This window comes from Vulpes vulpes, chromosome 15 (assembly GCF_048418805.1).
Source record: "Vulpes vulpes isolate BD-2025 chromosome 15, VulVul3, whole genome shotgun sequence".
Taxonomy (NCBI): domain Eukaryota; kingdom Metazoa; phylum Chordata; class Mammalia; order Carnivora; family Canidae; genus Vulpes; species Vulpes vulpes.
This window is the reverse complement of record NC_132794.1, coordinates 15,333,977-15,347,541: the sequence shown is the minus strand read 5'-3', so window position 1 is coordinate 15,347,541 and position 13,565 is coordinate 15,333,977. Positions and strand designations below refer to the sequence as shown.

General features: G+C 40.1%; 2 pseudogenes; one reads left to right on the top strand and one right to left on the bottom strand.

The window, feature by feature from the left end:
• Positions 1 to 2,180: 2,180 nt before the first annotated feature.
• On the bottom strand, positions 2,181 to 3,187 carry LOC112909495 (glyceraldehyde-3-phosphate dehydrogenase-like; annotated as a pseudogene).
• Positions 3,188 to 9,567: 6,380 nt separating this feature from the next.
• On the top strand, positions 9,568 to 10,637 carry LOC112909485 (glutathione S-transferase A4 pseudogene; annotated as a pseudogene).
• The last annotated feature ends 2,928 nt before the right edge of the window (positions 10,638 to 13,565 follow it).

The window sequence follows — 13,565 nt, the reverse complement described above, 5'->3', positions numbered from 1 at the left end:
TTTCTATCTCCACCCATTTGAATGTAAACGTCCTGAGAATTTGGACCATATGTGTTCTTTAATATGTTCCCAGCTCTTAGGAGAGTGCTTGGCACATAGTAGGTATTCAATAAATGAAGAACTCCAGTTTCCAGAGCAGGAAGCTGTAGCACTGAGAGGCTAAGATATCTGTTGTAGGCCACACAACTCCTAAAGGCGTATGAGGGATTTATCCAGGCTCAATTCCAAATCCCATTTTCTCAACCACCATGCTATGACATGGATTAATAGATCTCTTTACATCAAACCTGGACTCATGTAAAGGTTAGAATGAAAACAAAACTTAGATGCCCAAGAGGAGAATTCTGGTTGTGTTAATCTACTAAGTTAATTGAGTGGGTTAAGAACTTCTTTATTGAACCACTATGCACTTTTTAATGAATCACTATTAAATAATACCCATATTTCCCCAAAGTGCTGAATTTCAAGACTGTGCCCTCAGGAGAGAGCAGAGCTGTGAAAATATTTCACTGGTGTCCTAATAACTCTGATCAAGATAGATGCTTTTATTTTTTTCAGTAGTTTATGCAAAGTGAACCTTAAATAGACACACAATGTAGGCTGTTCAAATATTCTTGATTAAGAAGTTTAAATATAAGCATAAGAAACAGCAATTAATAAATGCTATCATCACCTTTGTTGCAGTCTCCTGCATTTGGTTAAGACATGTAATCTGTATCAGACAAAAAATACACAAGTTTGCAGCCTTGCACATTACATTTTCATCTTGTTTTGAATTATGTGTAAGGAATAAATATAATTTCTGGGTTCTTCCAATCTCCTTTTCTAAAGCTCTCCTTAAGTTATTTCATACCCTGCAAAGTTTAATTTAACCATGCTAGTTTTATTTGATAGGTTAAATGGAATTAAATTGGTTTTATAATAAATTATGCTGCAAATAATAAAAATGCTAATAGGAAATATATTCCATAACACTAATGCTATATTTCTTGAGGCTACTGAAGCACAGTTATTATTATCATTACAGACAGCGTTAGCCTACAATTGACCAATCTATGGTTGGATTTTGGTGACACAAGGAAAAGTGTGTATGCATGGGTGTGTGTGTGTGTGTGTGTGTGTGTGTGTGTGTGTTGAAGAAGGCAGGACAGTCTACGTTTTGTGGTTCTTCTTTCTCTGATCCCATGAATATGAGAAATTTCCTTCATTTCTTTTGGTCTCTAGTTTGGAAATCTTGGAGTGGGATTGTCCCAGTGAGTTAGCTTCCTTTTTGGCCACATAGAAAGCTAACAAGCTACCAGTACTGGGGTATCTGCTATGGGTCTCCAAGAGGTACCTTTCATCTCTAAACCCAGAAGCTGGGAAGTCTGCTCATACTGCTTGAGAAAAGAAGGACGGGCTCATGAGAAACCAAGTTGAGCCTCATATTTGTCTTTTCCCATAAGAAATACTGATATTAGTGATATATTACTGTTTGATGAGGTAGAAATCATGGTGTTATTAGTGTAATGTGTATTTGTATATTTGCAAACTTGCCCTGGAAAAAATGAGAAACAGATTCCCAATTCTAAATGACCAGTGAATAAGCTGCCTTTGGGAAGATAACCCCTTCCTTAGTTGGGGGCTGCTTACCATTATGCACTTGACTCTACTAAGTTTGTAGCTGGTGAATGTTTGTGGTCTTCCTGCATCTTGATCTTGTCTGTGAAGTTGGGCTTAGAAACATAAAATGACATATTCACCTCATGAAGACATCATATAGAAATAAGCAGCATGCCTCTCTAAGTTGAATTTGACCTTATGGCTCTGTCATAAGAGAATTATATAGAATTTATCTAACAGGTGTGTCTGGGGGTTTCAAAGAGTGAAAGAAAGAAAAAAATGAAAGGACAGAAGGAAGAAAGGAAAGAGGGCAAGAGGGAGGGAAAGAAGAAAGTTTGGCATGACCTAATACTAGTTTCTCATTATCAAACCTGTTTTCTTGCCCTTATTTTCATCATTATTGAGTCCATGGTGAAAACTGTAAAAGTAATAATGTGAGATGCAATTCATTCATTCATTTGTTCATTCTTCATTATTTTTATAGACTTCTTCGCTGTGCTGATTTTTTTTGTCTGAGTACAGTATTGATCACACATGACAAAGTGGAGCTCCCCAAGCTCCTCCCCTTCTTCTGGGGGTCTGCGGTGGAAACTGTGGAGGTTGGGAGATTCTCAGTATGTTGGGGGATGAATTGGGGCAACAACTTTCCAGCAGTCTCTCTCTTCCTCTTGCTGGGGCTGGTGGTCTAGGGGCCTCTTACTCTTTGGAGACCATGTGGACCATAAGGTCTATCACCCCATTGCTGTAGCCAAATTTACTGTCATACCAGGAAATGGGCTTGACAAAACAGTCATTGAGAGGAATGGCGGCCCCAGCATTGAAGGTGGACAAGTAACTGTCACTGTTGAAGTCACAGGAGACAACCTGGTTTTCAGTGTGGCTGAAGATGCCCTTGGGAGGGCCCTCTGATGGCTGCTTCACCAAGCTCCTTGATGTCATCATATCTAGCAGCTTTCTCCAGGTGGCGAGTCAGATCCTTGACTGACATGTTAGGGGTGGGGACCTGGAAAGCCATGCCAGTTATCTTCCCATTCAGCTCAGGGATGACCTTGCCTTTAGCCTTGGCAGAGCCAGTAAAAGAGGGTATGATATTCTAAGCATCCCTTTGGCCATGATGCCACAACTTCCCAGAGGGACTGTCCATGGTCTTTTGGGTGGCAGTGATGGCATTGACTGTGGTCATGAGTCCCTCCCTGATGCTGAAGTTGTCATGAATGACCTTGGTCAGAGGGGCCAAGCAGTTGGTGGTGCAGGAGACATTGCTGACAATCTTGAGGAAGTTGTCATACTTCTCATGCATGGTTCATACCCATATTTGCACATGGGAGCATCAGCAGAAGGGACAGAGATGATGACCATCTTGGTCCCATCCTTCAAGTGAACCCCAGGCTTCTCCATGGTGGTAAAGACCCCAGTGGACCCCATAACATACTCAGCATAGTCATCACCCTATTTGATGTTGGCAGGATCTCGTGAACCTGGCAGATGGAGATGGGCTTTCCATTGATGACAGTTTTCCTGTTCTCAGTTCTGACTGTGTGGGGTATTTGCCGTGGGTGGAATCATACTGAAACATGTAGACCATGTAGTTAAAGTCAATGAAAGGGTAATTGATAGCAACAATATTCACTTTGCCAGAAGTTAAAAGCAGCCCTGGTAACCAGGCTTCCAATATGGCCAGATTCAAATCTGTTTACTTCAACCTTCACTATCATGTCTTGGGGTCACAGGGCTGATACTACACCAGAAGATGGTCTGTACAACCAGAGGAGCAGAGCCACTGTGCTGATTTGTCTTTCAAAATTCTACTAAATATCCTGCAGAGGGTGCACTTTCCTTAATTTAGGTCCTTCCAACCACTTACCGACCAAAAAAGGACAAATTGTTTTTTAAGATTAAAAATTGTTATCTTGTCATTCATGACAACATGGATGGACCTAGAGGGTATTATGCTAAGTGGAATAAGCTAGAGAAAGAACAAATATTATATGACTTTACTCACATATGGAATTTAAAAACAAGACAAATGAAAGAACAAAAACTAGAAACCGACTCATAAATACAGAGAACAAACTGGTGGTTGGGGGGTGGGTTAGGGAGATGGGTGAAATAGGTGAAAGGGATTAAGATGTACAAATTTCCAGTTATAAAGTCAATGAGTCACAGAGATGAAAAGCACCACATAGGGAATATAGTCAATAATATTAGGGACGCTTGGGTGGCTCAGTGGATAGGTGGCTGCCTCCGGCCCAGGTCATGATCTCGGGATCTGGGATGAGTCCTGCATGGGGCTCCTGCGAAGAGCCTGCTTCTCCCTCTACCTATGTCTCTGCCTCTCTCTCTCTCTCTCTCTCTCTGTGTCTCTCATGAATAAATAAGTAAATCTTTAAAAAATTATTATAATAATCTTGTATGGTGACAGATGGCAACTAAACTTACTGTGCGGAGCATTGCATAATGTAAAGAATTTTGAAATCCCCATGCTGTGCACCTGAAACTAATATGATATTGTATGTCAACTAAACGTCAATGATAAAAATTTAAAAACTATCCAATAAAAATAGGTACAAGTTCTATTTTCTTTCCTCTACCAAATATTAGAAAATGAAATATGTAAAAGGCAAGGGAAATATAGTCTCTTTTACCCTTTTGCTAATAGAAAAATCAGTCTCAGTATCTTCCTTGGTTTATGTGGGGCTAGGATCGCGAAGCCTGTGTCCTCCCTCATGAACAGAGGCTTTTAAAAATTTGCTACATCCTTGCAGCTTCCTTTCTTCCTCACTTCTGTGTTTATGTGTGTATTTCCCTAACTAAAAACTAGCAGAACACAGTGTACTACAAAATAGTGCTATCTGTGCAGGGACTCTGTATGCTTAATTATCTACTAATTTGGAAGCAGGAAACAAAAGAAATGGCCTATGTTCCTCTGAGAGACTCATCTAAAAGTTCTGAGAGTTTTTAAACAGAATATAAATATTTCTTAGCTGGTCAGTTTTTAAGTGGCTCTCATTCCTTCTGTCAGAATATGAGGTATAGATTTTAATCAAAACTTTCAATTTTGGGGGTGCCTGGGTGGCTCAGTCAGTTAAGTGGCTGCCTTTGGCTCAGGTCATGATCCCAGAGTTTGAGCTGCTCCCTGCTCAGTTGGGAGTCTGCTTCTCTCTCTGCCCCTCCCTCTCCTTATGCTCTCTTTCTCTCTCATATAAATAAATAACATCTTTAAAAACATCCTTCACTTTTATTTTTCTGAGTGTTGATTTTCAAATGTGTAATAACAACCCCCATTTATTTCCTACTTCCTATGTGCCAAGGAGTGTGTGCTAATTATTTATCTGTATGATTCCATTTAATAGTTACAATAGCCTTTTGGGCTGGGTACTATTACCATCACCTCTATTTTAAAGACGAGGTCACTGAGGATAGGAAGGGTTGGGAGTTGTCCTGTATGGCCCAACTCACACAGCAGAACCGGGATTTCATGCTAGGTCTGAATGACTCTAAATCCTGGCTTTTTAAATTTTATACACGATGTTTCCCAAGGTGTGGGTATATTAACTACAAATTTAAGATATTGGTAAAAAGTATTATACTCACGGAAGGAATCCTAGATTTTCTGTAGTCACATATCTCTGCTTTATGGAAAAAAAAAAAAAGCCAAACCTGATGCCAAAGCAGGTCTTAGTGGTTTCTCCATTGAACATCCAGGACCAGGACCCAGGCCTTCTGACTCCAGGCCCAGTGCTCGTTCCTCTGATTAGAAATGTTTCCAAATTTAAACTTCAGTTTATAGGACCATTAATAATCCTCTCTAAAGAAGAGGCAAGAGGTTTCAAATTCTTCTCAGAGCAAAAAAGAACTGACATCAAAAGGTTTCTTTGGGGTCATTTGTCTCATTGTGACTTTGATTTGGCCTTGATCTTTATTTAGAATTTCAGTTTTATGCTCTGCAACAAGTTTGGCCTTGTTGGAGGACCGTCCAAAGGTCAGCAAGTTGGCTGCTGGTGATTGGATGCTCACTCAGAAGCCAAAATCTATTACTGTGCCCATGGAAATCCCCAGTTCGCCTCTGGATGAGTATCACATCCATTCCTTGGAAGCTGTGGGCCTTGCGGGCGTTTTGCACACTGCTCCCTAGGAGCCTAATGCTGGTTGAACAGCACTTCATTCTGCAAGGCCGGGTCACAGCGGGACAATGGCTGTTCGGCCTTCTGGATTTTCTCTTTCTTCTCTCAGTCAGCCAATGATTCTGTTTCCGTTTCATTTTCTCCAAGAAGGTGTGGTTTAGAGGAGAAAGAATCTTCCTGACTTTGTTTAGCTGTTATTTTGTTGAGTACAAATATCCCCAGTATCTCCAAGGCTCATAGAAACTGTCACAAAGATTTTCTTTCCAAGTAACAGCCCATGCTACCGATGAATAGGCTTACCCTACTCTTGCATACACAGCACGTTTCTTTTTTTTTTTTAGATTATTTATTTATTTATTTATTTATTTATTTATTTATTTATTTATTCATGAGAGACACACAGAAAGAGATAGAGGCAGAGACATAGGCAGAGGGAGAAGCAGGCTCCACGCAGGAAGCTGGATGTGGGACTTGATCCCGGGACTCGGGGGATCACGCCCTGAGTCAAAGGCAGACGATCAACTGCTGAGCCACCCCTGTGTCCTCAACACATTTCTTATATTGAATATTCTGTTTAAGTATTCCTACAACTATAATTTCTCAGCTAATATTGAATTTGTTCTAAAAGCAATGATATTTTTCAAGGATAGAAATAGTCCCTCTATAATCCATCTAATAAGATGTTTCTCTTTATTTTTGAAGAGGAGAGATCTGGGCTTGAGTTCCAGCCCAGCTATTTAGCAGGTAGTGATCTTGGGCACAGCAAGTAACCTCTTTGCATCTCAGTTTCCTTATCAGCAATAGAAGGGTGATGATAATTACCTTCTGCATAAGATTAATGTGAGAACAAGTGACATATATAGGCAAGTGCTTTGTAAATTATAAATGATTCAAACTTTAGTTCATGTCACATTGTCACATATCTGTGAACATTTGAATGCTCATATGTTATTGACATGATTATTTATATGTTATGATTTAGGCTTGGACTAGTCTTGGATCATAGTTGTCACTCTGGGGCAGTGGTTCTCAACTGGGGACAACTGTGTCCCCAGGGGATATTTAGCCTTGGAGGTTTAGTCTGGAGATATTTTGGGGTATCACATTAGGAAGATGGCGCTGGAAACTAGCAGGTAGAGGCCAGAAACTCATCTAAACATCCTACAATACATGGGATACCTCTCTACAACAAAGAATGATGTGTCCTAAAATGCCAATTGTGCTGAATTTGAGAAATTCCCCTCTATAGCGGTGCCTCTCAAATTTTAGCATGCATTAGGATCACCTGGCGGCTTGTTCAAACACAAATTACTGGGCCCCATCCCCGAATTTTCTGATTCAGAAAGTCCAGGATGAGGTCTGAGAATTTGAATTTCTAAGAAGTTTCCAGGTAATGCTGATGTTGATGATCCAGGGACCACACTTCGAGAACCATTGCTGGAAACAATTCCATCAATAAAAATTGGTTGATTTGATAGGCTTCTTTGCTTAGTCAATGCAGCAAAATAGTGTCTTTACTTGCTAAATGGTGTAAAATTCATATTAGCTAGTTTGGCTCCAGGTCTAAATCCTTTGTGTGATCCTTGTGTGATTATAGGCAATGACAAGACTTTGCCTGGCAGGCATCATGGAGGGAAGCTGCCCTCCCCACATCAGAAATGGTACACAGCCAGTGTGTTACAGTTTTCAGGAGGGAGTAGCATTTGAGGACTCGGATCCCCCCATTCCTCCATGCTCACATGCATAGCCACTTTCCTAGCTCAGATGCCTCTATTTACTGCCTTGACTAAGACACTTCTCCTGACTCATCTTTCTATTTCTAGCCTTTCCTATCTTCTCCCCAGCTTATGGGGCTGGGAAGTCCATGAGTGGAGCTGGCCTCAAGTGGAATGACATGAAACCATCAGGGCTGCCCCTCTTAGAGGTATCAGTTTAGCTACTACAATGAAAAGTGCATAAAATCCCATAAGAATTCTGATCCCATCATGTGCCATTCTAGGCCACTGATTATAGCTGGGGAGTGGGAGAAGTACTGTGATTGGCTGTCCCACCAAAATCACAAGTGAGGGGCAGGGATATCATCTAAGGGAGAAAGCAGTGGCAATTATCAGACAAAAGGGCAAAATGGTGCTGGACAGACAGAACCAAAAAATCTTCAAAGCATCTAATAGGAATATGGATGGAGTATGCATGCCATGGTAAGAACTTGGACTTTTAATGCAGCTTAGGTGATAAGTTTGGTTTTAAACACATTGTTTAGGTATATATGGACTACATGGTAGCCAACAAATATTTGGATCTCACCTAAGGAAAATAAGAAAAGAAAAGAAGAAAAGGAAATTGGAGAGATTACTATTATGCATAAAATATGAAATAAAACAAAATTAAAAAATTTCAATTTTAACAATGACCACTGCTATTCCCTGTAAGTCAACCTTGAGGTGTCTGCTAAGTACCTGCGGCATGATGAACACTTCAGTTCTTAGGCTAGAAGACAGTGGGATTTATTTCCAGTTTGTTTAGGTCATAGCCATGCTTCTGAATCCTCTTGAAATTAATAGTTTTTCCTTTAAGCACCGTGGCCAAGCAACACGATATACAGTTTATATAGCAATTGACTTCACATAATTTAGGCAGAAGACTGCTATTTCAGTTTAATCAAAACATGTAGAGAAATAATTTTTATAATGATCTTTACAGTTGGTCAAAATACTTTACTCCTTAATATTATGATATTGTAATGAACATCAATGGAAGAGTCTTGATAATTTTTTCCTCAGGTTTTCACTCAGTCAGTAGGAACTGGTCAAATGGTTAAGATTGGACAAGATCATAAGAGTGAATGTGTATATGGAAGCAAATTGTAGCTTCTGTAAATTGTGTCTGTATAATTTGAAGGAACTATAGTGGGAAACATGTAGGGGGCATATTACCCAGACTTGCACTGTCTAATATGGTAAATATATAAACTTGACCATAGTGCCCATAGGAAAAGATGATTGATTTCAAGGGGATTCAGAAGTAAGTGGGGGAGGGGATCAATGAAATAGGTAAGAGACTAAGAGTACACATACCATGATGAGCACTGAGTAATGTATAGAATTGTTGCATCACTATATTGTACACCTGCAATTAATATAAAACACTATATGTTAACTACACTGGAATTAAAATAAAAACTTAATAAAGATATTAAATAAAATTTAAAAATCAGTTTCTTAGCCATACTAGCTATACTACAAGTGCTTAAAAGGCTTATGTGGCTACTGTCTACTATATTCAGCAGCACCTGTATAGGACATTTCCATCATCACTGAACGTTCTATTGGGCAACGCTAATCTAGACAGGATTGGGTCAGTTCCCTTCCTTTGGGAAGAAATAAGCTAAATTTAAATTTTTTTTTAAATTTTATTTATTTATGATAATCACAGAGAGAGAGAGAGAGGCAGAGACACAGGCAGAGGGAGAAGCAGGCTCCATGCACCGGGAGCCTGATGTGGGATTCGATCCCGGATCTCCAGGATCGTGCCCTGGGCCAAAGGCAGGCGCCAAACTGCTGTGCCACCCAGGGATCCCTAAATTTAAATTTTAACAGGGATTTTTCTCTTTCCTTGCGCCCTAAACTAAATCCTGTCAACCCTACACTTAAAACACATCCCAGATCTACCCACTTCTCCCCTTTTCCACTGATATCATCTGAGTCCAAGCCCCTAATATCTCCCTTTTGTAACTGCAATAGCCTCTGGACTTATCTCCCTGTTTCCATTCTTTCTATTTATATATGGTCTCCAGAGACCACTCGCTGAGCGCTTTGTACGGCTCCGGGTGCTCCAAGCGGACTCCAGAAAGCCTGAAAGGCCATCATGGCAGCGAAGCCCAAGCTCCACTATCCTAATGGAAGAGGCCAGATGGAATCCATAAGATGGGTTTTAGCTGCCGCTGGAGTCGAGTTTGATGAAGAATTCTTTGAAACTAAAGAACAGTTGCAGAAGTTGCAGGATGGTAACCACCTGCTGTTCCAACAAGTGCCCATGGTTGAAATTGATGGAATGAAGTTGGTGCAGACCCGAAGCATCCTCCACTGCATAGCAGATAAACACCACCTCTTTGGCAGGGACCTCAAGGAGAGAACCCTGATTGACATGTACGTGGAGGGGATGCTAGATCTGCTGGAACTGATTATCATGCATCCTTTTCTAAAACCAGATGACCAACCAAAAGAAGTGGTTAATATGGCCCAGAAGGCTATAATTAGATACTTTCCTGTGTTTGAAATGGTTTTAAGGGATCATGGGCAAAGGTTTCTCGTTGGTAACCAGCTGAGCCTTGCGGACATTATTCTACTCCAAACCATTTTGGATCTAGAAGAGAAAATCCCCAATATCCTGTCTGCATTTCCTCACCTCCAGGAGTTTACAGTGAAAATAAGTAATATCCCTACAATTAAGAAATTCCTTGAACCTGGCAGCAAGAAGAAGCCTCCTCCGGATGACATCTACGTGAGAACCATCTACAATATCTTTATGCCATAAACATCACATACATCTGGGAGTGAGAGCTAGCCCCTGGAGATTGCTGTGTCCACAGTAGCATCTTAATTGATGCCAGGCTGCCCTGATCCCAGCTCTGTCATGGTGCTATGTATAACTGTTCCTCAGTTGGGTCTTTCATGTCAAGATCTTTTCTAGAAACATTGACCTTTTGTTTTGTCCGGTGGATAATTGTTATGCAACTTTTATCTGAAAGCCTTTTCGGAGAGGCTTGCATTTAAGTTAGATCTGATGTAGTTATTCATTTCCTGATAACCAGAATGGGCAGGACCTTGTATTCTCCCTTGAGCTTTTTCTTCCCCGCTTCTTATCCCTGTCTAAAAGCAGTATCTCCCTAATTTTTGGTGTTTTGTAACAACCCAGAATATATAGTGAATAATTCCTCTCAGCTATGATAAATCTGTGGTAGTAATGAAGGCAGTCAAAATTAGCCAAAATAAAAAAATTTACAAATCTATCTATCTATCTATCTATCTATCTATCTATCTAGTCTCCATAGAGCAGTCAGGGTGATTTTTAACAATGTAAATTTCTTGAAAGAAAAAAAACACACAAAAGAAGAAAATCAAGCATTTATTGAACTCCCACTATTTGCACCACTGTGCACTGTTCTATCTTCTTTAACCTTCACAAAAATACACGAAGAAGGTATCATAATTCCCTACTTCTTGCAAAGGTGGAAATTAAGGCTTAGAAAAGGCAAATAACTTGTCTGTGTTTGCCTAGCTAGTAAGTAGCAAAGCTGTCGAAGAAACAAATGAATGATCAGACAGCACAATCCATAAGCTTCTGACTAGACTGCCTTGCAAAATACTATTAAACTCTAAGAGAGATTTGTTATTGGGCCCCCTTTATCTACCTGTTTGTTTACCTGGGCTTTGTGTCTTCAGTTATGAGGGGAGTAGTCTCCTCATCAGGTTAAAGTGGAAGTTCTTTATTCCTTTAACTCTCAAAGATGCCAAAGTGGCAGGTGGAGTTTTGATGTGGCCTCTGCTGAAAGGTCCCCTCCCTGACCAATTTGGGCCATTGTCTTAGGGTTTAGCAGGGGCTTCCGTGTTATTGGATTTGAGGTTTAGCTGAAAATGCTGGCTTTTGAAAGCACACTGGTACAGATTCAAAGATTCAAAACAGAACACACACAAAAAGCCAGTAAAAATGATAGCAAAGTGTGATAAAGTAAAACAGCATCTCAGATCGTGTAAATTGGGGCACCCGGGTGGCTCAGTCAGTTAAAGTGTCTGACTCTTGGTTTCAGCTCAGGTCATGATTTCGGTGTCCTGAGATTGAGCCCTGATTTGGGCTCCGTGCTGAGCGTGGAGCATGCTTAAGATTCTCTATCCTTCTCTCTCTGCTCCTCCCTCCAATTCATGCTTTCTCTCCCTCTGTTTCTTAAAAAAAAAAAAGAAAGAAAGAAAGAAAAAAGAATGTGTGAATACATCTACGGTTATCACATTGTTGATGATGGTGTCCTTCTTTGCCACTATGCTACCTCTTTCTCTGCGTTGCTTCACAATGTTCCGTCTATCACATCACTCTATTAAGAGTATGGATGTGAGTTGCAGCAAAAGTAAGTTTTATTATTCTCATTACATTTGTTGCAGCTAAGGGATCTCTGTTAGTCAAAGTAAAAGCTTCTTTCTTTCCTCCAAAGAAATAGATCTCATCCCCCATTTATCCTCTGAGTGGCAGCACTGGGGCATATGGGAAGCTGTTGGCATCAGCTACAGAAACGATGGAGATTTGTAAGCCTCAGTGGTTTTTGATTCAACGAATTTCTTCAGCTAAATCAAGTGATCTTCAAACCCTCACCCCTCACCCCCAACATTCTCTAGCATAAAAATCATTTAAACTCAGTTCTTGGGCTGTGGATAAAGCAGAGGAGGGGGGGGTGAAACTTTATAATATTAGAGATGAATAATTTGTTTCAGTCTCTAATTTTACTAAGGAGGAAACTAAGAGGTTGATGTTACTTGTTCAAGGTCATAGAGCTAGATAAGGGGATAACTTAAGTGGAAAAGAGCGTGGATTTTAGAGCCAAACTGGGTTCAGCCTTTGAATCCTGTTATTTACTAGTTGTTTAAACCTGGGAATGCCATTTAAATATACTGAGCCTTTCTTTATTCATCTGTAAAACTAGGATACTAATACCTAGATGGCAGGGTTGCTTGCTGTTGCAAGTTAGGGGATATCTATTAAAAATCACGTAGAATTGTCTATTAGTTATCTATGTTACAAATAACTCCCAGACCTAGCAACTTAAGACAGCAAACATTTTTTATCTTACAGTTTCCGTGGGTCAGGAATCTGGGGATGGCTTGGCTGGACACCTCTGGCTCAGGATTTTTACAAAGCTGCATGATATGTCATGCAAAATGTCATTTACGTGGATGTGAAAAGCAGGAGCTGGGGACCATCTCAGAGGTTGCCAGGATGGTCTTTCTGTTATAGAACAGTTGATTTGGCTTAGATGCTAGGTCAAATTGTATTAGTACCCAGTCAGCCTATTGGATCAATGTTCATCTCTAGGTTGTATTCTCAGCTTGGCCTTATTTAAAATTTTTATCAGTCACTTAGATGATGATATAAAATAATAGTCTTTAATATTTCTTGATCATGCATCTATAAAAACTTCTGAGCATCTACCTCAATATACATACATTTATTTATAAACTGTAAACATCTACCAACAATAATTTATAAGCATCAACATTGCTTTGTTAACCAATAGTAAGGCTTAAATTTTTTTCTTTCTCTAGATGAATAAAACCCCTAGAAAAAGTTCTTTTTTTCTTTTTCTTTTTTTAAACCTGAACCTGAGAGTATTGTCTCATGTATTCTCTGGGTATATTTAACCCCCCGACATAGAAAGGGGTGGAGACATAGGGAATGTGGTGAGTATCAGAGTCAGGATCCAAATAAATCTCAACAGGCTGGAGTTACAGACAAATATACCAAGGTTGGGGACAAATCATGCAAAAAATCAACATGCCCGGTTGTAAGTCACGTTATCTAGATCCTTGCACAGGTGACCTTTCCAGGCAAACAAATGACAAAAATTGTTTCCTTCTTCAGGGAATAAGACCTGATGAGCTGAGTGCAGGAAGGATTTCAGTCCCAGTTTTTCATCTCATCTGGACCCCTTACACAGTGTACACACTGTACAACCATGCATGGCAGAGCTGTGGCTTCTCAGTAGCACATGTAAAAAACAGTCTTGGGGGATGCCTGGGTGGGTCAGTTGGTTGAGCGTCCAGCTCTTGGCTCAGGTCATGAATTCATAGATCATGG